The sequence below is a fragment of the Rattus norvegicus genome, chromosome 4, assembly GCF_036323735.1.
Source record: "Rattus norvegicus strain BN/NHsdMcwi chromosome 4, GRCr8, whole genome shotgun sequence".
NCBI classification, from domain to species: Eukaryota; Metazoa; Chordata; class Mammalia; order Rodentia; family Muridae; genus Rattus; species Rattus norvegicus.
The window spans coordinates 165,806,797-165,831,552 of NC_086022.1; the positions used below are offsets into that span (position 1 = coordinate 165,806,797).

A 24,756-nucleotide genomic window follows, 5' to 3' on the forward strand; every position below is an offset into this window, starting at 1 on the left:
GACATTACAAACAATTGCATAGCCTGACACTGACCCTTTGGACATACTAACATCATCCACAAAATGGACAGATATGAATGTAAAGCATGGATTAGAACATACTAATAGATCAATAATAGATATTATCATTATAGTACTAAACCGTGGAAAATGCTTATCCCTAGAAAAATATTTATAAACCATCCATATCATTATTACTGTCATCATGGGGCTTCATGAGACAAAGTCTCATTCTAGAGCAAATGATGTTCCAATTTACATGTAGCCTAGGCTGCTGTCACATTCAGGTATACAGAATGTTTATAGGTCTGAGCTACCATACCTAACTGACCTCAATAAATTTTACTGTATCTGTGAGGTTACAACTTCCCAACAAATGGACCAGAAGGAGAAAATGAGAAATTAAGAACAAATGTGGACTACATAAGTTTCTCTGAGTGTCTTGAACTAGTCATGGCATCTAGTTATGAAGTCTGAAATTATATTTTACAGCAATCATAAGGTTTTCAAAATTATTTTATTTATTAACAGTCCGGTCATCGCCCCCTCCAGCCCTCCCTTCCACAGATCCTCGTCTCAAAAGGATTTTAAAATGCTAACTTTTTGTACATCAAAAAAAAAACCAAATAGCAACTAACCAATATATGAAAACCCACAACAGCAGATTAGTCATTAATTGTGCTATCAGCCAAGGGCTATAGAAATATCCTAAAGAAGATGTGATGTGTGCATTATGTATTGAGTTCTCCATGTGGTTCTGTGTGTCATTCAGGAGACAATGTGAGGGAATCGTTTGGGTCTTGGAAAAAAGGAAGTCCATTCTCCACATGCAAGCTACTCCATGTGCCAAGAGGGAATACTGTGTCTGCTCTTATGCCAAATTTAAGAAGACTTCTTCCCTTTGCAGCTCATCTCTCTATTCACACAGCAGAATGTGACCTTTCCTTCACACTGCACAATGGGGCAGGGATTTTGTCCATTCCCTTTTCACAGATACAGAGATATCTTTTACCACAGTCATCATCATGTAGACCTGCCATACTGAAATACATACAGTATCCTGTTTTTCGTAGCGAATTCCTTGCCACAAAATCACTATAAAATAAAAAAAAGTTGTCAGTTATTAAAATTTGAAGTTGATATTGTTGAATGGCATGATTTTTGCAACAAATTTTATTGACAAAAATGGAGAGAATAAGGAAGGAATTACATGTGTATGACTAAAATATTTTTAGTTTCCCTAAAAGATGGTCTTGGGCCAGTGACTTGAATTGATAGGGACTGTTGACACCAAACCTGGCCATCGGTTTTTATCCCTCAGATGCTGCACAATAAAGAAGAGACCTAAGTCCTTTCTGCTGTCAATGAATTACTCAGGTGTTGTGATGTGTGCATGCACATGCACATAAATCCACACAAAAAAGACATAAACATTAAAATTAACATTGAAACTGTCTCTGACCATGACTCAATGCATTACCCTTTCCATACCACAAATTTTGGGCCGCAAGGAAGATTATTTTTCAGCATTGCAGAAATAATAAGGAATAATTTTAAACTGAGTTTATTTTTCATGATATTTTGTGTCATGATGACAGAGTGAAAAGAAATATGCGTTTTCTAGCTGGGGCACAAACCTTGCTTTTTCATGCCCACAGCTCCCTGCTCCCAAACACCATGGGAGAGAGAACTCACCACCCAGACAGGTGGGCACTCCTTAGACTGCAGCGCCCGAGAGACCTCCACTATTGCCCACCCTTGCACACATCCCTGGACCAATAAGAAACTGTATAGTGCCTCTGGGAACAGGAAGATAGTGGCACTCAATGCTGTGTTCCAAACACAGCCTGGATCTGAAGGGACCCAGTCAAACAGCTCCCTGCACCTAAATATCTTGAGAGGGAGAACTAGACCTTCAGAGGGGCAGAGAGGTCTGGGAGCAAGAGGAAACTATTCTCTGCCCACATTTCTGACTCTAGAGGAAAATGCCTAGCACCATTTGGGCCCCCTGAGCACAGGATCCTGAGCAAAGGTGGGGCAGACCCTTCTGCTTGCTTCCCTCATGGAGAGCTGAAACCCAGCTCTGAGAAGTGGCTCCAGGCCCAAGACCAGAGGTAAGACCAACTTTCTGCTCCAAGTTGACTCAGGACACATGGCCCCAAGAACAGCTGAAGACCAGTAGACAGGAATGACTACAGGACTGAAAGCCGAACACTCTGTTCCCATAACTGGAGGAATGAAAACAGGAAAGCAGGTCTACAGCACTCCTGACACACAGGCATATATGATGTTATAACCACTGTCAGAATTATCAGAACAAGGTAAAACCAGAGACAACATGATGGCAAGAGGCAAGCGCAGGAACCCAAGCAAGAAAAACCAAGACTATATGGCATTATCAGAGCCCAATTCTCCCACCAAAGCAAACACTGAATATCTAAACACACTAGAAAACCAAGTTCTAGATTTAAAATCACATTTGACCTTGATGTTGCAGGACTTCAAGAAAAACATAAAGAACTCTCTTAAAGAAATGCACGAAAACACAAATAAACAACCAGAAGCCTACAGAGAGGAAATGCAAAAATCCATGAAAGAATTAAAGGAAAACACTATCAAACAGGTGAACGAAATAAAAATGGAAATAGAAGCAATAAAGAAAGCACAAAGGGAGACGAACCTGGATATAGAAAACCAAAGGAAGAGACAAGGAGCCATAGATACAATCATCACCAACAGAGTGCAAGACATAGAAGAGAGAATCTAGGAGCAGAAAATTCCATCGACACAACTGTCAAACATAATGTAAAACAGGAAAAGGTGCTGGCCAAAAACTTACAGGAAATCCAGGATAAAATGAGAAGATTAAGCCTAAGGATAATAGGTAGAGAAAAGAGTGAATACTCCCAACTCAAAGGACTAGTAAATATTTTCAACAAAAATCATAGAAGAGAACTTCCCAAACTAAAGAAAGAGATGCCTGAAAACATACAAGAAGCCTACAGAACTTTAAAGAGATTGGACCAGAAAATAAACTCCTCCTGTCACATAATAGTCAAAACACAAGATGCACAAAAGAAAGAAAGAATATAAATAGCAGTAAGGGGAAAAGGTCAAGTAACGTATAAAGGCAGACCTATCAGAATTACACCAGACTTCTCACCAGAGATTATGAAAGGCCAAAGATCCTGGACCAATGCCATACAGACCCTAAGAGAATACAAATGCCAGCCCAGGTTACTGTATCCAGCAAAACTCTCAATTAACATAGATGGAGAAGCCAAGGCACTCCATGCCAAAACCATATTTACACAATATCTTTCTACAAATCCAGCCCTACAAAGGATAATAAATGATAAATCCCAACACAAGGTGGCAAGCTACACCCTAGAAAAAGCAAGAAACTAATCGTTTTGCAACAAAACAAAGAGAAGACAAAGACACAAACATAGTCTCACATCAAAACATGAATATAACAGGAAGCAACAATCACTATTCCTTAATATCTCTCAACATCAATGGACTCAATTCCCCAATAAAAAGACACAGATTAAGGCACTGGATACGTAATGAGGACCCAAAATTTTGCTGCCTACAGGAAACACACCTCAGAAACAAGAACAGACACTACCTCAGAATGAAATACTGGAAAACAACTTTCCACGCAAATGGTCTGAAGAAGCAAGCTGGAGTAGCCATTCTAATATCGAATAAAATCGATTTTCAATAAAAAGTCTTCAAAAAAGATAAGGAAGGACGCTTCATATTCATTAAAGGAAAAAATCCACCAAGATAAACTCTCAATATAAATATCTATGCTCCAAATATTAGGGCACTTACATACATAAAAGAAATTTTACTAAAGCTCATGGCATACATTGCACCTCACACAATAATAGTAGAAAATTTCAGCACCCCATTCTCATCAATGGACAGACCATGAAAACAGAAATTAAACAGAGACATAGACAGACTAAGAGAAACCATGAACCAAATGGATTTAACAGATATTTTTAGAACATTCTATCCTAAAACAAAAGGATATACTTTCTTCTCACCACTGCATGGTACTTTCTCCAAAATTGATCATGTAATTGGTCATAAAACAGGCCTCAACTGATACAGAAAGACAGAAATGATCCCATGCAACCTATAAGAACACCACGGGCTAAAGATGATTAGTAATCCTTTGTGTAGATATACCACATTTTGTGTCAATTTCCCTGTTAGGAGACATCTGGGTCCTTCCCAGCTTTTGACTATTATAAATAAGGCTGCTATGAACATAGTAGAGCATGTGTCCTTGTTATATATTGGAGAATCTTTTGGGTATATGTACAGGATTTGTATTGGCTGAGTCCTCAGTTCTATGTCCAGTTTTCTGAGGTACCACCAGAATGGTTTCCATAGTGATTGTACAGGCTTGCAATCCCAACATCATGGAGAAGTGTTCCTCTTTCTCCACATCTTCACCAGCAAATGCTGTAACTTGAGTTCTTGATCTTAGTCATTCTGACTGGTGTAGGTGAATCCCAGTGTTGTTTTGATTTGTATTTTCCTGATAACTAAGGATTTTGAACACCTTTTAGGGCTTTCCATTCTGTGATGTCTATCTCCCTGAGTTCTTTGTATATATAGGATGTTTGCCTGTATCAGCTGTAGGACTGCTAAAGATTTTTCCCAATCTGTTGGTGGCTATTTTGTACTCTTTGCGGTGTCCTTTGCTTTGCAGAACCTTCTCAGTTTTATGAGGTCCTATTTGTTGATTGTTGATCTTTGAGAGACATTTGTGTTCTGTTAAGGAAAATTTCCCCTGTGCTCATGTGTTGGAAGCTCTTCACCATTTACTCATCTTTTAGTTTTACTGTGTCTGGTTTCATGTGGAAGTTCTTGATCAACTTCTACTTGAGCTTTGTACAATGAGGTAAGAATGGATGGATTTGCATTCTTCTACATGCTAACCTCCCATTGAACCAGCACCATTTGATACAAATGATGAATGGTTTTATGTCCTGTGTTAAAGATCAAGTGACCATATATGTGTGTTCACTGATGGGTTTTCAATTGTATTACCTGACTGTCTGTCCCATAATGCATGCACGGAGGCAAAATTTGTCAAAGTTCTTAGGAGAAGTTCTTATGTGCTCACCCCTTAAAGAGACATCTACATCAACTTCTTCACCTCCACACAACAACCGAGAATCAGGAAATAGCAAGGAAAGGAACATAAAAAGGAAATAACCAGAGAAGTGAAAAAGCTCTCTTAAATGCAGCCTTCTGGACAAGATTAAATTTCTTCAAAGATTATTATATCTTCTTATTAAATCACTATTCTTAGATAACAGTTTCTGGGGAAGGAGAATCAATTCTTTATTGAGCGTGAAGCCCAGATGGCTTTCCTTTTTTTAGTAGTTCAGCTACAATCATGCACCTATGGACAGTTAATAATGAAGACATGAGGTAGTGAGACACAAGTCAGAGCTTTTAGTTTGAGCAGAGGTTGATATGTTGATATATTATTCGTTGTATATAAAATACTCAAGAAAAAATATATATAATTAATAAATTAAACAGTAAATTGTTTTCTACCAGATTACACATTTAAAAATGTGAAATTTGTTCAACGCAACACCTTCAAATGCGAGGTAGGCATCCATATGTGAGCATATATGAACATGTTCTTTTATTTATAAGTAACCAAAATTATATAAGCAAACAATAGTAAAAATGTCAAATAAATGTGTGAGAGAATCACATTCAATGTATCTCTCATGATCATTCAGTCACTTCACAGAATCTCAAGTTATTGACTTGCTATTGCCTTGGGCATCTTGGAAGATAAAATCCTGAGATGTATTAAGCATCTTTTGGTCAGTACCTTGAACACAAAACTTATCTGTCAAACACTGACTCAGACACTTCCTTATGCAACTTGCCTTTCCCCATGAACTCCATAGAAAATGAGGAAAGTCATGTGAAATGAGAGAAAAGCGTTTGCAATCTCCCAATTGCCATACCACTGTTAGAGTATGAACGGTTCAGAAACTCACAGATTAAATGGGCTGTTGTCAATCCATGACCATTCCTTTTTTTTTGTTATTATATGATTATCCAATCCAGTAATTGTCACGAATAATGTGGTCCTGAAGGAACTTCTGTTAAGGAAACAACACACCTCAGGATGAAATTCCTCTCTGTTTGATGAGAGAAGAGCAAGCACAATTTCCCAGCACTCCTTTGTCATCCTCTGCTGTCCCGTCCTTCCACTGCTTAGTCCCATCATGTTCGTTTTCTAAATGGACTTCCTACTAGTAGTGCATTCATATCAAAACTATGTCATTTCAATATGTATTCCAAATAGAAACTTCAGCTGTCTTGTGATACTTTGCTTATGACATGATTTGTGACTGTGATTCATAGACCAAGTCTCACTATGAATACAAGCCTGCACTTGAACTCACAATCTTCCTGCCTAAGGCCCATTAAAAACAAAAATCACATGCTCTGTATTCAACAATAAGTGCATATTTGATAAAAAAGTACAGAATAACCAAGATACAATCCACAGTCCTCAAGAAGGTTGAAAAATAGAGGGGCCCAAGTAAGGCTGGTTCATTTCCACTTGGGAGGAGTAAGAACGTATTCTCTGCAGGCAGAAGTAGGAGGTTACCTTGGTCAGACTACATAAGAGGAGAAAATACAGAATATGGTCAGGTATGGGGGAATGGGCAAGAAACATTTATGGGTAGCATAATGAATGAAAGTGTGCAACCTCTGGGGTAGGAATGTGGGGGAGCCCTCTAGAAAGTGCTATAGACATGAGAGGTTGGAGGCTCTGAGGCCTCAGAGGGATAGACCTTAGATGAAATGCCCAGTAGTGGGGAAAGGGAAGTCATAGAGTCCACATCCGGTAGAAATAGAGGAGAACATCAATAGAGGGGTGGGGTTGCCATCCTTCAGTAAAAAAAAATTCTGACTCAGAATTATTCCTCTCTAAATGAACTTTAGAAACAAAAATGGAGAAGAGACTGAGAGAAAGGCAGTGCAGTGACAGGACCAAATTTTGATCTCCAAGACCTAACATTATTACTGATGCTATAGTATGCATACAGACAATTGTCTAGCATGGCTGGCCTCAAAGAGACCTGAACCATCGCCCGGCAGAGACACTTACACCAACCATTTAATTGAAGTCTAGGAACCCTGTCGTTGAATTAGGGAATGTCTGGAAGAAGCTGAGGAGGAGAGAAACCCCATAGCTGACCAGGAATCTCAATTAATCAGAACCCCTTAGATCTCCCAGAAACGAATCTACCAACCTCACAGCATACACCAATTTGTAAAAAAGCCCCAGACTAATATACATCAGAGGATTCACTGGTCTGGCCTCATTTGGGGAAGATGCACCAAAAGTCCATGAGACTTCAAACCCAAGGAGTAGGCCTGGCCTGGCAGGAGAATGGTGGCAGACTCTTTTTGGAGAGAGAGGGAGGAGGATTGGGGTGAAAAACTATGGGAGGGACAACCCCGAGTGTATAATGATTAATGGACTATAAAAAAATAAGTAAATAAAGGTAACCAAAAGGAAAAAGAATAGTGGAAAAATAGCAGTGTATTCCTCACATTTTTGTCCCAAACCCTGTGAATGTCAATATGGGCAGGAGGCCTGCATTTCTACAAGGAAGAAGTTAATGTGCTACACTCTATCCTCACCTTTATTTCTATCCCCCAGGAATTACTGATGGAGACTCAGCTCATTCACTAGCAGGTATGTGCTTCTTTCAGTGCATCCAATCTGGCAACGTTTTAACATTAACAATGGAAGAAAAGAACCAAGTCATCTCTCAGACTGACCACAAATTACATGCTCCCTTAATCTGTACTTGTAGTCTCCAATTCTCCTCCTTAATCTTGATTACCTTGGGTAACAGAGACTGGCCACCAGTTCAGCAAACTTGCTTTCTTTTTCTACCGTGAAGCTAGCTAGATGAGGCTGAACGACTGTATTCTGGCCAAAGGAATGTGACTGAAAATACAGTGAGTTAGCTCTAGGCCACTATAATGAAATTGTCATGCTCAAAGTTCTACTCTTTTCCCTAACCGTTCAAAAACAGAACACAGAAGATGCAAGGACCTAACACATGACATAAGCTGTTCAGTTTTTGTCAATTTGTGCAAAAAATATACTTATGGATTATATTAATAATCTATTTCTTTAATGAGTATCACCTATTACCAATATAAAAAACATACAATGTAGGCATAGAAATTTTCTTCCAATTATCTACATATGTACATTTTTGTATAAATCTTGCATGTCTTTTGTTAAATTCATTGATGTGTTTTGGTTTTTGAGGATATTATAAATAAACTTGTTTTCTTAATAATTTCCTAATTTCATTGTCTGATTGTCCATATATATTATAACATGCTCATTATATTGATCTTCTTTTCTAAATGCTCAACTAAACTCATGTGTTAGCTTAATAATTTAATGAAGCTTCCATTGGATTTTCAATCTATTAAATGTCAACTGTAAATAGAAATACATTAACTATTATTTTCCAATATAGTTATAATTATATCTTTTTCTTGCCTACTTGTTATAGCTAAACTCTCTAGTACAACACTGAATATATATGACTAGAATGAGTAGTCTATCTTGTTTTTCACCTTAGAGGGAAATCATTGACATTACTCTGAAACAGGATACGACCTGTGAGTTTTTTCTGATTTCCATTTAGAAGTTGCATGCCTCACCTTCTATAACCCTCCCCTTCAATAAAATCATAGATCTTTGAATAATTTCTGATGACCTATAACATTATTCAAATTCCATTCCTGAATTGTAGAGAAGGATATTGCAGGTGTTTGTATGGAAAGTAATAGCCTGTCTTCAAAGAAATTTCATAAAGATAAAAAGTGCTGTGTGAAATAATGTGCATGAAGCTCCATGCTACACAAAGCAACTTTCCATACTTCAGATGCAGAAGTGACAGAACTGTTGAAGGAGAGTTACTTGGTATCATTTAGGGTGTCATACATGTGACATTGGAGTGGCATAATATTTAATTAAGGAACTGATTTTATTTCTAAAATATGGGTTGTTTTAAATGTAGTTATGTTGATGGAGTTAGTGAATGTGTGTGTGTTTGGGTGCATGTGTTTGTGTGTGTGTGTGTGTGTATGTGTGTGTGTGTTTGGTGTGTGTGTGTGTGTGAGTGTCTGTGTGTGTTTGCGTATTCTATGTGCTTTCCTTGATTTTGCTGGTAAGGGTTTAATTATTTCCTGTGATTTCTTGAATGTAGATACCCTCTAGGATTAGAATTTTTCTTTTAGTATTTTCTTGGATTTGTCTTGAAATATCTTGTTTTCTCCATCTATGGTGATTCAGAATTTTATTGGGTATTGTTTTCTAGATTGGTATCTGTGATGTTTTAGAAATTTCCACATATCATATCTGAAGTCATGTGTAATTCTAATTATTCTGCTTTCGACCGTTACCTGCCTATTTTCTCTTGGAGCATTTAATATTGTTTAAATTTCTGTAGTATTTTTGTTTTGATCAATATGCTGTGAGAGTGTTTTCTTTTCAATCTCAGTCTAATGTCTGTTATAAAAGCATCTTCTATGTTTATAGGCTTCTCTTTATATAGGTGACTGTTTCTTTAGTTTGGAAAAGTTTTATTTTTAACTTTCCTGAAGTATTCTGACTTGGAGGTGGGACCCTTTGACTTTTGTTTCTATTATTCTGAGCTTAGAACTCTTCATGGTATCACAGATTTCACGGATTTTTTTGTGTAAGGAATTTTTTAGATTTAACATTTTATTTGAAGTATTAATTTTTCTATTGTATTTTCTATGTCTGAGGTAAACAGAGAATTCTCAAAAAATGAATCTCAAATAGCCAAGAAGCACTTATATAAATGTTGAAATCCCTTATCCATTGGGGAAGAACAAATCAAAACAACTCTGAGATCCCATCTTACCCCAAGCAGAATGACTGATATCAAAAAAATTCAAGTGATAGCATATGTTGGCAAAGATGTGTAGCATGGTGAAAACTCCTTCATTGCTGGTGAGGGTGCATATTTGTACAACCACATTGGAAATCAATTTAGTGTTTTCTCAGAAAACTGGCAATAGTTCTATCATAATACCCAGCTATACCACTCTTGGGCGTATATCCAAAATATGCTGCACCATTCCAAAAAGACAGTTGCTCCACTATGTTCATAGAAATGAATTCATAAGAGCCAGATGGTGGAGAGTGCTGAGATGTACTGAAGAATGTATAAATAATATGGTACATCTGTATTATTGAATACAGTTTAGCTATGAAATCAAAGACATCATGACTTTTTCAGGAAAATGGATGGAACTTTAGAATATAATCCTGAATAATTTTACCCAGCCCCCAAAAGGACAGGCATGGTATGAATTCACTTCTACGTAGTTATTAGCCATAAAATACAAGGTGCCCATGCTATACTACACAGGCCTTAGTAGGATGGAAAGAAAGAGCAGAACAAGCAAGGATGCTTCAGTGCCACTTGGAAGACGAAATGGATGGATATGGAAAACAAATGGAGAATTGGAACATGGTGGGAAATGGTATAAGAAGGGCAGTGGGTTTAACAGATATTTATAGAACATTATATCCTAAAGCAAAAGGAAACACCTTCCCACCATCTCATGGTACTTTCTCCTAATTTGACCATATAATCAGCCATAAAACAGGCCTCAACAGATACAGAAAGGTAGAAATAATCCTGTGTGTCCTATCAGACCACTTTAGGCTAAAGCTCGTCTTCAATAAAAATAAGGAAAGAATGCACAAAATTACATGGAAGTTGAACAATGTTCTACTCAATGATAAACTGGTCAAGGAAGAAACAAATAAAGAAATTAAAGACTTCTTAGAATTAAATGAAAATGAAAGTACAACATACCCAAACTTATGGGACACAATGAAAGCTGTGCTAAGAGGAAAACTCATATCTCTGAGTGCCTGCAGAAAGAAACAGGACAGAGCATACATCATCAGCTTGACATCACACCCAAAATCTCTGGAACAAAAAGAAGCAAACACACCCAGGAGGAGTTGAAGGCAGGAAATAATCAAACTCAGAGCTGAAATCAACCAAGTAGAAACAAAAAAGGACTATACAAAGTATCAACAGAACCAAAAGCTGGTTCTTTGAGAAAATCAACAAGGTAGATAAACCCTTAGCCAGACTAAACAGAGGACACAGGGAGTGTGTCCAAATTAACAGAATCAGAAATAAAATGGGAGACATAACAACAGACCCAGAGCAAATTCAAAAAATCACCAGATCCTACTCCAAAACCTATATTCAACAAAACTTGAAAATCTTCAGGAAATGGACAATTTCCTAGACAGGTAAAAGTTACCCAAGTTAAATCAGGAACGAATGAATCATTCAAACCACCCCATGACTCCTAAAGAAATAGAAGCACTCATTAAAATCTACCAAGCAAAAAGAGCCCAGGGTTCAGTGCTGAATTCTATCAGACCTTCATAGAAGACCTCAGACCAATACAATCCAAACTATTCCACAAAATTGAAACAGATGAAGCTCTACTGAATTCCTTCAATAAAGCCACAATTACTCTTATACCAAAACCACACAAAGACCAAACACAGAAAGAGAACTTCAATCCAATTTCCCTTAGGAATATTGACACAAAGATATTCAATAAAATTCTTGCTAACCTAATCCAAGATCACATCAAAACAATCATCCATCGTGATCAATTAGGCTTCATTCCAGGGATGCAGGGATGGTTTAATATATGGATAACCATCACCAAAATCCACTGTATAAACATACTGAAAGGTAAAAACAACATGATCATTTCATTAGATGCTGAGAAAGCATTTGACAAAATTCAAGACCCTTTCATGATAAAAGTCCTGGAAAGAACAGGAATTCCAGACCCATACCTAAACATAGTAAAAGCCATATACAGCAAACCAGTAGCTAATGTTAAACTAAATGAAAAGAAACTTGGAGAGTAATCCAACTAAAATCAGGGACTAGACACAGCTGCCAACTTTCTCCCTACTAATTCAATATAGTTCTCAGATTGCTAGCCAGAGCAATCAGACAACAAAAGGAGACCAAGGGGACACAGTTTGGAAAGGAAGAAGTCAAAATACACTGTATGCAGAGGATATGATTGTATACTTAAGGGACCCCAAAGTTCAACCAGAGAAGTACTAAACATGATAAACACCTTCAGCAAAGTGCCTGGGTATAAAATTAATTCAAATAAATCAGTAGCCTTACTCTACACAAAAGGGAAACAAGCCGAGAAAGAATTCATGGAAACAACACCCTTCATAAAAGTCCCAAATAATATAAGATACCTCGAGGTGACTTTAACCAAGCAAGTAAAAAGATCTGTATGATAAGAACTTCAAGCTTCTGAAGATCTCAGAAGATGGAAAGATCTCCATGCTCATGGATTGTCAGAATTAATATAGTAAAAAGGACCATTTTACCAAAAGCGATCTATGGATTCAATTCAATCTCCATCAAAATTCCAACCTAATTCTTCATACAGTTAGACAGAACAATTGTAATTCATCTAGAATAACAAAAAACCCAGGATAGCTAAAACTATCTTCAACAATACAAGGATTTCTGGGGGAATCACTATCACTGAAATCAAGCAGTATTTCAGAGCAATAGTAATAAAAACCAAATGGTATTGGTACAGAGACAGACAGATAGAGAGTGGAATAGAATTGAATACCCAGAAATGAATCCACACACCTATGGTCACTTGATTTTTGACAAAGGAGCCAAAACCATCCAATGGAAAAAAGTTAGCATTTTCAGCAAATGGTGCTGGTTCAACTGGAAGTCAGCATGTAGAAGAATGCAGATCAATCCATTCTTATCACCCTCCACATCAAAGCAGATACACTCAAACTAATAGAAGAAAAAGTGTGGAAGAATCTCGAACACATAGGAACTGGAGAAAATCTCCTGAACCAAACACCAATGGCTTATGTTTTAAGATCAAGAATTGAAAAATGGGATCTCATTAAACTACAAGGCTTCTGTAAGGCAAACGACACTGTTGTTAGGACAAAATGGCAACCAACAGATTGGGGAAAGTTCTTTATCGATCCTACAACCGATAGATGGCTTATATCCAAAATATACAAAGAACTCAGGAAGTTAGATCTCAGGGAGACAAATAACCCTATTTCCAAATGGGATTCAGAGCTAAACAAAGAATTCACAGCTGAGGAATGCCGAATGGCTGAGAAGCACCTAAAGAAATGTTCAACATCTTTACTCATAAGGGAAATGCAAAACAAAACAACCCTGAGATTCTATGTCACACCAATTGGAATGGCTAAAATCAAAAACTCCGGTGACAGCAGATGTTGGCGAAGATGTGAAGAAAGAGGAACACTCCTCTATTGTTGGTGGGATTGCAGACTAGAACAATCATTCTGGAAGTCAGTTTTGATGTTCCTTAGAAAATTGGACATTGAAATACCTGAGGACACAGCTATACCTCTCTTGGCATATACTGAAAAGATGACCCAATATATAACAAAGACACATGCTCCAGTATGTTCATAGCAGCCTTATTTATAATAGTCAGAAACTGGAAAGAACCCAGATGCCCTTCAACAGAGGAATGGATAAAGAAAATATGGTACATCTACACAACGGAATACTACTCAGCTATCAAAAAATGACTTTATGAAATTCATAGGCAAATGGATGGAACTAGAAAATATCATCCTGAGTGAGGTAAACCAATCACAGAGAAACACCCATGGAATGCACTCATCGATTATTGGATATTAGACCAAATGCTCAAATTACCCAAGATGCACAGAACACATGAAACTCAAGAAGGATGACCAAAATGCGAATGATCCACTCCCTCTTTAAAAGGGGAACAAGAATATCCTTGGGAAGGAAATAGAGAGGCAAAATTTAGAACAGAGGCTGAAGGAACACCCATTAAGTGCCTGGCCCACATGTGACCCATACATATACAGCCACCAAACTAGATAAGAGGGAGGAAGAAATGAAGTGCAGGCTGACAGGAACTGGATGTAAGATCTCCTGAGAAACACAGCCAGAATACAGCAAATACATTCGTGAATGCCAGCAGCAAACCACTGAACTGAGAACGGGACCCCCGTTGAAGGAATCAGAAAAAGGTGTGGAAGAGCTTGAAGGGGCTCGAGACCCCATATGAACAACAATGCCAAGCAACCAGAGCTTCCAGGGACTAAGCCACTACCCAAAGACTATACATGGACTGACCCTGGGCTCCAACCTCATAGGTAGCAATGAAAAGCCTAGTAAGAGCACCAGTGGAAGGGGAAGCCCTTGGTCCTGCTAAGACCGAACCTGGAGTGAACGTGATTGTTGGGGTGATGGCAGTAATGCGGGGAGGATGGGGAGTGGATCACCCATATAGAAGGGGAAGGGGGCTAGGGGGATGTTGGCCCATAAACCTGGAAAGGGAATAACAATCAAAATGTATACAAGAAATACCAAAGTTAATAAAAATGGGGGGGGGAAGAAGGGGAATGGGAAATTCAGGATTTGGTTTCATAATGTGTAGTAGGGATGACATGATTACAATGAGAATTAGTGGCCAATTAATACTGATGAGAAGGTTAGGGGCATTTCTAGAATATGCTGCAGAATTTTGATATGGAAGGTGCACAAGAATCAATAAGGGTGTCCTTAACTGTGACTCACTGTTATGGGGATATGGAGCCGGATGTGGTTGCTTCCTTCGGCTAAGTAGTAACCCTGGGGAATAAAAACGGACACCAACCGTCCACAAAATTTTCATCCCCAAACTGATATTGTCTACAAGACATGCAGAGATTGGGGATGGAGCAAAGACTTCCCAGATGGGAACAGCCAATTGATAATTGGCTCAACTTGAGACCCACCCCATTGTAAAAACAGCAACCCCCTAGCCCTATGTGTGGTACTTGTTTATGCTTGCAGACAAGAATTTGGGGGCTCCACCCAGTAGCTGACACCTACACACGCAGACGCCCATAGCCAAACAATGGATGGAATTTCAGAAATATTATGGAAGAATGTAGGCCCCAAAAGGTTATAGAATCTTGACAGGAAGACCAACAGGAGTAACTAAACCGGAACCTAGGGGTCCAACAAACAAAGAGCATACACAGAGTAACTAGATTTCCCTGAATATGAGCACTTTGGTCATCATTTGGGTCCCAAAGAACTGGATGGGAGATATCCCAAAAGCAGATATATATATATATATATATATATATATATATATATATATATATATATATATATATATATATATGCAATGTTCTTCTACCTGGGCTTCCTTATCTGGACTGAGTGGAAGAGGATGCACTTAGCTTCTGGGAGACCTGGTATGACAGGATGGAGTAATAACTAGGAATCCACCTCCCTCTCAGAGGAGAAGGGGATGGGGATGCAGAATGGAGTGTGGTAGATGATGCCCAGGAGGTTTTCAGTGCACAAGATATAATATGGATAAGTAAAGTAAAGCAACAACAACAACAACAACTACTACTACTACTACTACTACTACTACTAATAATAATAATAATAATAATAATTTAAAAATTGGTTACGTTAAGTGTGTCAAATGCACTATTGTCTCTCATTAAAAATTCTTTTATGATGTTATTTAAATATGTATTAAATTCCTGTATAAATATACTGTGTTGTTAATAACAAAGGATTCAAGATGATGCTTCAATAATTTCTCTAGAAAAATATATTCTTCATACTGGAAAGGATTTCATTAGCAATTATTTAAAAAAGTCAGAATCTAGGAAAATATGATTTCTAAACTTAGATCTCCATTTTACAAAATGTAAGAATACTACACAGTAAAGAAAATCACCATGGGGCTAACTAGTCAACCAATTATTTCCCTCTTTTTCATAGCATCTCATTTTGAAAAAAGACCCAGAGCTCAACTACTGTCCCTGTTGTTATCTGATTACTCATCTCAGGCATATGCATTTCCAGGTCCTGAAGAGAAAACAATAAACATCAGTGGCTTATTTGGAACACCAAGGAGAAAAATGACATACAGCAAGAGGATGTGCTATACCAAAGGGTTAAAATTCATGAGGGGAAGGCATGCTGTTTGAGGCACTCTCTTGTAAACTCCTAAGAAAAGGAGGAGATTGAAAGACACTAGTTTCTTTGTAGTAACAAGTCTCCTCTTAACATACCTGAGTCCCACAGTTTTATTCAAATTACAGGAAAACCGTATACTTTTTAAAAATTCAAGATTCAGTATCTCATTATTCAGGGGAAGAAATAGAGTATAAGAGAATAAGGGGCAAGTAATTATCTACAGTACCAGTTCATCCTTAACATCTATCTTCAGAAAGGACAAGCTGTAGTTCTGACAGGTCTGTTTACATTCACGCCATATCCTTATATCCATGGTGAAATAATAACATTTTATACCATAGCAGAACCAGTGCATTTCATCACACCCGCCTACAGAAAGAATGAACATAGTTAAACATTGTTTACTTGGATTGTGTTATCAGAACAATGTATTTATGAAGGCTGTGTAAAAAAAAAAAAAAAGTAAAATGTCACAGTTCTTCGAAACAGGGATTTCATAATGCCCAGAGAACCATGCACACTCATGATCTATATAACATTGTTAAACCATTAGAAATAAAGAGACATTTTATGTGTCAATCATGGATGAGTCAATAGAAAAAATGTTGCCTGTATATACAAAAGAATCCTCCTTATCCTTTAAAAAGAATGAAACAGCTGGGCATGATGATTAAGTCTATAACCTGAGGACTTCAAAGACAGAGACAGGAAGAATACTACCAATTTGAGGCTGTTATTATTCATGGGTTTGAAATACTTCAAAGACGATCTAGAGCTGTTTTTTTTTCCTCTCTCAATTTTTATAATATACCAGTTTTAGATATACTTAGTTTTTACATAATGAGAACCATCACATCCTACTCTTTCAGCATGATGACATAAAAAACAAGTACTCTTTATAAACTCTAAATCTTGAAAAAAATATTTAATGATGATTGACAAACAGTATCAGTTAAGAATGACCAGAAGCAATGAAGGTTAAGAAAGTTTTCTTGTGACACTTAAAATTTTATCTTTCCAGTTTCATTGATACATCAATGACCCTGGTGCAATATCTGCACACCATGGTTAAATGCCCCTGTCTACTGCAGGGAGGATCCCTTTCTTATAAACAGGCCAACTTTCAAAAGACAAGTCAGATGAAACACACACACACACACACACACACACACACACACACACACACAATTATTTTTATAACTGCGACCATGTAAATCTTTAAGTATTTTAGAATGAATACTTGATAAATGTACTCTATTAAAAACTTCTGTGAACGTGTCAAATGAGGAACCAAATGATAGCAGCAACCCATTGAATTGAGAAATGGATCTCCATTGGAGGAATTAGAGAAAGCATTGAAGGAACTTAAGGGGCTTGCAACCCCATAAGAACAACAATGCCAACCAACCAGAGTTCTAAGGGACTAAACCACCACCCAAAGACTATATGTGGACTGACCCAAGTATGCAGCTGCATGTATAACACAGGACAGTCTTGTTAAGCACCAATGGGAGGAGATGCCCTTTGTTGTGCCAAGGCTGGATCACCAGTGTAGGGGAATCTCAGGCTGAAGGAAGCAGAAGTAGATGGGGAGGGGAATGGGCAGAGGACTTATGTTTGTGAAGCTGGTAAAGGGAAAAAAAGAAATTCTGTGTTATATCAGCAACAAAGTGGGCCTCTCAGACTGTCCCTGGGACGAAAAAAATTATAAGGATTACCGATTTGTGATTCCATCCTCAGGGAGCTAGAAGTGTACCAAATATAGAAACTATAATGTTCTCCTAACCCGGACAGGGTTTTCTGTGTTTCCAAGACATTATGTAAATAAGGAACCCTCAAATGATTAACCCAGAGATCACCAGAATCTTAAGCTGAAATTTGGCCTTCAAACCTTCTATAAAAAAAACAATAGATGATAATGCAATTCTGCATTCTTGGTCCTCCCCTGCTACATACCTGTGCGCTGAGGGGAAGCTAAAACAGTCTTAGTTTTCTTGTACCATCTGTTCTGTTCTCTGTTGATTAAGTCCAGAAGAGCATTGTAGTGAACACTCTCTGCAGACATAGTTCTCAGTATTTCTTCCTTTAATTTGATGTCCTTTTCCATGGTGCTGCAGTTATGGTGACGGTTTTGAGTTTTCTGTAGTTCATGGTTTTCATTACTGTACTGAAAAACTAGAGTGGTCACAGGTTTAACAGCATAAATGTCCATAAAGTATATGTATTAAAATTTAAGATATGAGAAAAAACTTCATGTTGACATACAACACATCATTATTTTCATTGGTATTTAACATTTATAAATTAGCACTTCTATTAACTCACTATTGAAACAGATACATAAATTTTTCTCTATACTTAAGCTGACTGTAAAATAAATAATAAAGCTGAAGGAAATTATGGTGGAGGTAAGTTCCAATTACTTAATACTTTACAGCATGATTTGACAAATAAAAACCTAAGTAAAATATTCCGTGAATACTTAACATGTCATGGAAATTCGACTAAAAAAAGTTAAGTAAGGGGATGATGATTATTGAAACATAAAGTGTGTAAACTATGCTCCTCCATAGCTTTGTTTTAGCACAGCCTAGAAGTGATACTCTGTAAATATGAAGGAATATAATAAAGTTTAACTGTTAATGTCTCAGTACAAATGAAGTCTTTTTACTTAACCATAATCTCAATACATTGAAGAAAACGGAAAAGAAGGTCATCAATTATTTGCACAGCTATAACTCATAAAATGTTTACATAAAGTTAACAATCATTTTAGTTCAGAAATGTAGACTATCACCAAGTCCTCAGGGGGAGCATGTCCAAGAGTAAGAAAGAGCAGTGCAGCTGCTAACTGCCCCAGAGATAACAGATTAGTATTGAAAGAGAACAGAGCACTGCAGAATGTCAGGAAAAGTTATTAAAGTCCTTGATTCTCACTCATCTCTGATTATAGGCAGGACAACAGAGTGTATAACTGCATCATCCCTGTCCAAAGCTATTTTTAGGCAGAAGTTCAATTAAGATGTATCTCAGTTACTTACTGTTTGTCAGCAACATTGCAACAGCAACCAGTCGAAGGGAAAGGAGGATTCCAATACCAATCACAGTGAGCTGCCAGGGGACTGAACACACTTAAGTCAACAAAACAAAGCAAGAAAATCAACACCATTAAAAGCGCACATCACAATACTAATTAAAATTCTGTTTAGCAGAGAAAAAAAAGGGAAATTATGCACAAGTCGTCGATGATACAAACTGAATGAAAATGTGCTCCCAGAATTGTAGATTTCTCCATAAAATACACCCACTGAAGAAATCCTACATGTGTGAAGGTTCACAAAATCCTGAACTTATTTCTGGTTGAATTGTGAATCCTCTGAATCAGACTAGAAGTAGTTGGGTGACAGACCTGTGTCTTCACCCAGTTCTATAGGAACAAAAATGCATTCTAGAGAAGGCATTTGAAGAATAGTTGCAATGCAATCCAAGAATACCAAGTGGAGCATAGCGTCCACAGGAAAGAAAATTGAGGATACAGAGTAATGAAAGAAAGATGGATGTTCTTGAGAACTGGTAGGTAATCACAGCTGGTCTGGACCTGATCTGTATAAATCCCCATCTTTGAAAGGTCCTATAGTTCAACTATTTCTTTTTCATGTAAATTTGAGTTTCTTCTATATAATACTATATATTTTTTGTATATATGATATTTAGAATCTGAAACTCATGCTTCTGATTACCACAACATCAAAGAAGGAAAGTATCTCATCAAGGAACAGAGTCATGACAGTGCATATAGAACAACTGAAAAATAGTGAAGAAAATAAAGTGATACTTCTGCTTTTTCACTAATAAATTAAATTATTCTTTGACATTTCAGGAACTAACAATAAGGTTTACTCATTCCCACACCTGCTAATCCTCTCATTCCCTGTTCCTTCATCTGCAACATTATTACCCTTTGGAGAATTCATCTTCCGATGGCAACTGTTGTTCCCTGTTATATTAAATGTTGGCGATATTTATGACAATTAAAACACTTTCCTTGAGAACAAAAATATTGTTTTTAATACATACTCCTCATTTCTGTAGGATTTTCTTTCTCTAGAAAACTCAGTCTTTTTTCAGACTCTAGTTTGTCCATTAGTTTTAAAGTTTTCAGAATATTCTTGCCTAGACTGAATTAAAAAAAAATCTCCTTATGGTTTCTCACAACTTTTCCTATTCTTATTTTTATTGTCTTTTTTATGTATTTTAATTTCAAATGTTGTCTCATTCATATGTTCCCCCTTTTCCCGTTACCGCGCCCCATTCTGTGAGGATGCTCTCCCTCTCAGTCACCCATGCCTAGCTCTACACCCTGGCATTCAACTACTCTGTGGAAATGTGCCTTCACAGTACCAAGGGCTTCTCAGCCTATTGAGGCCAGACAATGCTATTCTCTGCTACATATGTAGCTGAAGCCATGTGTCCCTCTATATGTATTCTTTGGTTCGTGGTTTAGACTCTGGGAGCTCTGGAGTGGTCTTATTGGTTGATATTGTTGTTTTTCCTATGGGGTTACAAACACCTTCAGCTCCTCAGTCCTTTCTCTAGCTCCTAATTGGTGTCCCCATGCCCAGTTTGATAATTAGGTAAAAGCATTCTCAGCTGTATCAGTAAGGCTCTGGCAGACCCTCTCAAGAGACACTCATATCAGGCTCCTATCAGCAAGCACTTCTTTGCATCAGCAACAATGACAGGGTTTGGTGTATGCATATGGGATGGTTTTCCTGTTGGGGCAATCCCTGGATGATTTTGTCCTTTACTTCCTGGTCCACTTTTTCTCACTGTATTTCCTACTGTGAGTATTTTGTTCACCCTTCTAAGAAGGACTGAAACATTCACATTTTTTCTTCTTTCTTCTCTATTCTTGATTGTCAAGATTTTTTTCTTGCTGATTCCCATTGTTCTACATTCCTCATATGTCTTATTTTGTAACTGACTAAAAACCAAAGAATAGCAATAATTTATAATTCTCTCCTTTTGGTTTTTAAAACTTCATTGATTTATTTTTTAAATTTAGTGTTAAGAACTTCTTTATTTAATTACCCTCCAACTAACATTCAAAGTTCACTTCTTGACTTGTGCATAACCAAGACCAGATGAAATGGAACGTGATAGCTTTTGATCGAAGGCAGTAAGGTATTTTCAATTATTGTAAGTTTAAAATGCATAAAAAGCAAGGGATTTTAGACACTTAAAGCACTTACCTCTGCAGCCAGTTTCCCTGGGCCTTTGAGTCTCCTCAGGCCTCACTTGATACCACAACCCTGAAGACTTTTTAAATCTCACAGTTGAGCAAGGAACATCCTGCTTACTCATTTTGGGAATGATGTATGAAGTCTGTTTTCAGTTAAAATCAGGCCTTGAGTTTTTTCTAAAAACAAGTTGAAATGACCATTTTTGTTACGGTACCTGGATTTGATGATAAATAGTGTTGGGAAAGGATAGGATCTGAATAATTTACTTAAGGATCCAAACACCCTGACATGGAATTACCCCAATTTCCACTACAGGTGAGAATCCTTTGCATATTTCTGTTAAATTTGTTTATATTTCTAATGTTCACAGAAATTTTTGTTAAGAAATATGTACAGAATTAAAAATTTATTAAGTCATGTCAAATATGATGCAGACACTTTGTTATAAATATTCAGCACATACAATCTTAGGTACAATTGGTACTACTGAAAATCATTATAATAAAACAAAACTTTTAAACAAACTATCTAAACAAAAATGAGTAAAACCATTAGCAAGAAATAAAAATGTTGCTTTAAAATTATTTACACATTGTTGCAAACAAATAAATATGAAATATTCTTTCAGTATTTTTATTTATATATGGCTCTCAGAGTTTCCCAGACACTACTTTCCCAAAGTATATTTGAAAATTAATATTTCAGGTGATCTAAGACATGTAACTATCTCTTCATGGAAGCCACAATCAGCTGAGATGTACAATTTCTCCATCTAGCACAATGTACATAATCCTCTCTATGCTTGAACCTGGTGAATAGATTCAACCAGAAAAGATCCTACTGAGTGGTATAATCCAAACCCAGAAAGACAAAACTAAATATTGTCTCTCATCTGAGGCTCCTGGCTCAAAGTCTTCAGAAATCTTATGTTGCCCCTAGTAACTGCAGCAATAAGAAAAATAAAAAGGGGACATAGCTGGATGGATGTGAGAGCAACAGAGAGAATCATAGAGGATACAATATGAAGTTTTAATCTCAGAGCATTCCATTTACACAACCATTTCACATATAATACACTCGTACATGATGTGGCAAGAAGAGCATGTTGGAAAATAAATTTCATCACTATGCAGCATATATGAACTAATGCCCATGAAAAATACAATCTGATAATACATATCAATGTATTAGTAAATAGTAAGTATTGACCTTACCCTTACTTTAATCACCGAGATGTGATCCAGTACATAATAAAGTTAACGAACGGCATACATTAAAACATTCTTCCCTTACTTTTAATATATGAAGTTTTCTGAGGTGATTTACCTGTTCCGTTATATTTTTGACCAAAAAGGAATCCTTCCATTAAGCAAATCTCTTTCCAAATTATTATTTTTTGTTATTGCCCCTAGGGTGGAGCTGGCTGAGCCAATTATAATCAGTCCAGAAGACAACTTTAAAAACTGCATTCTCTCACTCCACAATCATGTTAGTTCCAGGGATCAAATTCAGGTATTAGATCAAGGATATTTATCAAGTACATTTACAAACTGATCCATCTAACATGGGTCCTACTGTGATAATTTTCATTTGAATGAAATATGAACATTTGACACAGTTAAAGAGTAAAGAACTCCATAGATACATCTATCTTAACTTCTTAGCACACACACAAAAAAATTCACAGCTTAGTGTGAAAGAAAATAATCAGTGCAGAATAACAGTTTTCACATGCTGCCAGAGTTAACTTGATCTAACACAACCTGCAGGGTTTCTTCATCAATCATATTTTCATGTCAGGCCATAAAATTCTCTTGATCACTGATAGGAAAACAATAAAAGCAGGTATTGTTACCTGTGTCTCTATCCCAAAATGATTCTGTTGGAACGTACTCTTCTCCCAATTAGAGAAAGCCTTGACTTTCCCTGGTGTGTATCCACAAAGAGGCTTCCAGATGAAAGACAAAACTAACTTTCCTCTGAGTGATACTCAACCTCATAACTTTCTGCCCCTCCTCTTGACCAAAGCGAAAAGAGGAAATTGTTTAATAAAAGCTGACTCTGAGGGCAAAGCAAAGAAGCAACATACTGTGCTGCTGCAAAATACATGTCAATAATTAACAGTGAAAGACTGAGAAGATGTAAACTGAGGAGAGAACAAAACCAGTGTCCTTAGCAAAAGAATAGGAAAAATGGGGACTGGAGCTGTTCTGTGCCTTGATTTCAAATGGGCTGTCAGAAATTTTGTCTTATGTCACTAATTTTAAAGTTACTTCTTGATTTTGATTTATGCAAATTGCAGGTCAATGTATGGATTAGGAATGCCTTCAAAGATCTCATGCTTCCACTGGTAAGGACTTTCTTTACACTCTTCTAGCTTTTTAAACACAGATATTCCATGTGAACATTGTCATTTCACATGAAATTACTTAAATGCTGTTTTGTTCACGGTGCTGGGACATCAAACCTAAGAAAATAACCATGCTCAGTATATACTCATTCCCTGAGTTATAATGTGTTCTGGTGTTTTGGTTTTGGTTTGTTTGTTGATAGTGTTTTAAAGTAACTGTTGTATCTTATACTATGTAGCACAGGCTGACTCCACATTTGCAGAACTCTGTGCTATTTTTGTCTTAGAAGTATAGCTATATACCACTACACCAATTTACACCATGTTTGTGGTAGATATTTTCTAATAAATAAAAAGAAGTTCTGCATTTTATAAATATAGATCTCAAGATTTTTAAAGCCGTTTGTAAAAATTAATCAATTATATGTGGCATAAATTAAATAGGTAATCCTCTAATGCTGAATATCTTAGGTGTTTATTAGAATTTTCTTCTTGTTTATTCAAGAACTACATAGGATATACTTTAGAACATGCTGAAAAAAGTCATTTTATGCATATATTCATGGAATTTTAGCAGATTAGCATATGAGAAACTCTAATATCTATCATAACCTGACATCTAGTTTATTTATATTCTATCAACTGCCATGAACAAATTCACAACTGATTTTTTAAAGATAAAGGGAATTGTTATTCTATGAGATTTGCTCATGTTTTTGTGTTGACAAGTTCTGGGAAGAAGCTCCTTTAGTAAAGACTGATTTGAACTACAGGGAAGAGGAAACTGTGAAATGGTGTGTGTCTAGTCTATGTCACAAAAAGTTTTAGATTCTCTACCTGATCATTTCCAAGAGTGCATGTGTTTAGAAGGTCAAGAAAAGGAGAGTATATGAGCAAAACTGAGAGTGTTTCTAATCAACAGAACTGAAACATTGCTGTTCTAGAAAACAACAATCACTCTCAAATCTGGGAGGTTAACATC

The 24,756-nt window shown here is 36.9% G+C and overlaps 1 pseudogene across 1 annotated transcript; it reads right to left on the reverse strand.

Annotated features, from left to right (window-relative positions):
* Window positions 1-498: 498 nt before the first annotated feature.
* Window positions 499-23,361, reverse strand: Ly49s4 (Ly49 stimulatory receptor 4; annotated as a pseudogene). The gene is made up of 7 exons (NR_172009.1): window positions 23,280-23,361; window positions 21,434-21,600; window positions 19,223-19,303; window positions 18,138-18,356; window positions 16,408-16,550; window positions 6,051-6,155; window positions 499-1,095 (listed from the first exon to the last, which is right to left on the reverse strand). The product of NR_172009.1 is annotated as a Ly49 stimulatory receptor 4, transcript variant 1, non-coding (transcript).
* Window positions 23,362-24,756: the final 1,395 nt, after the last annotated feature.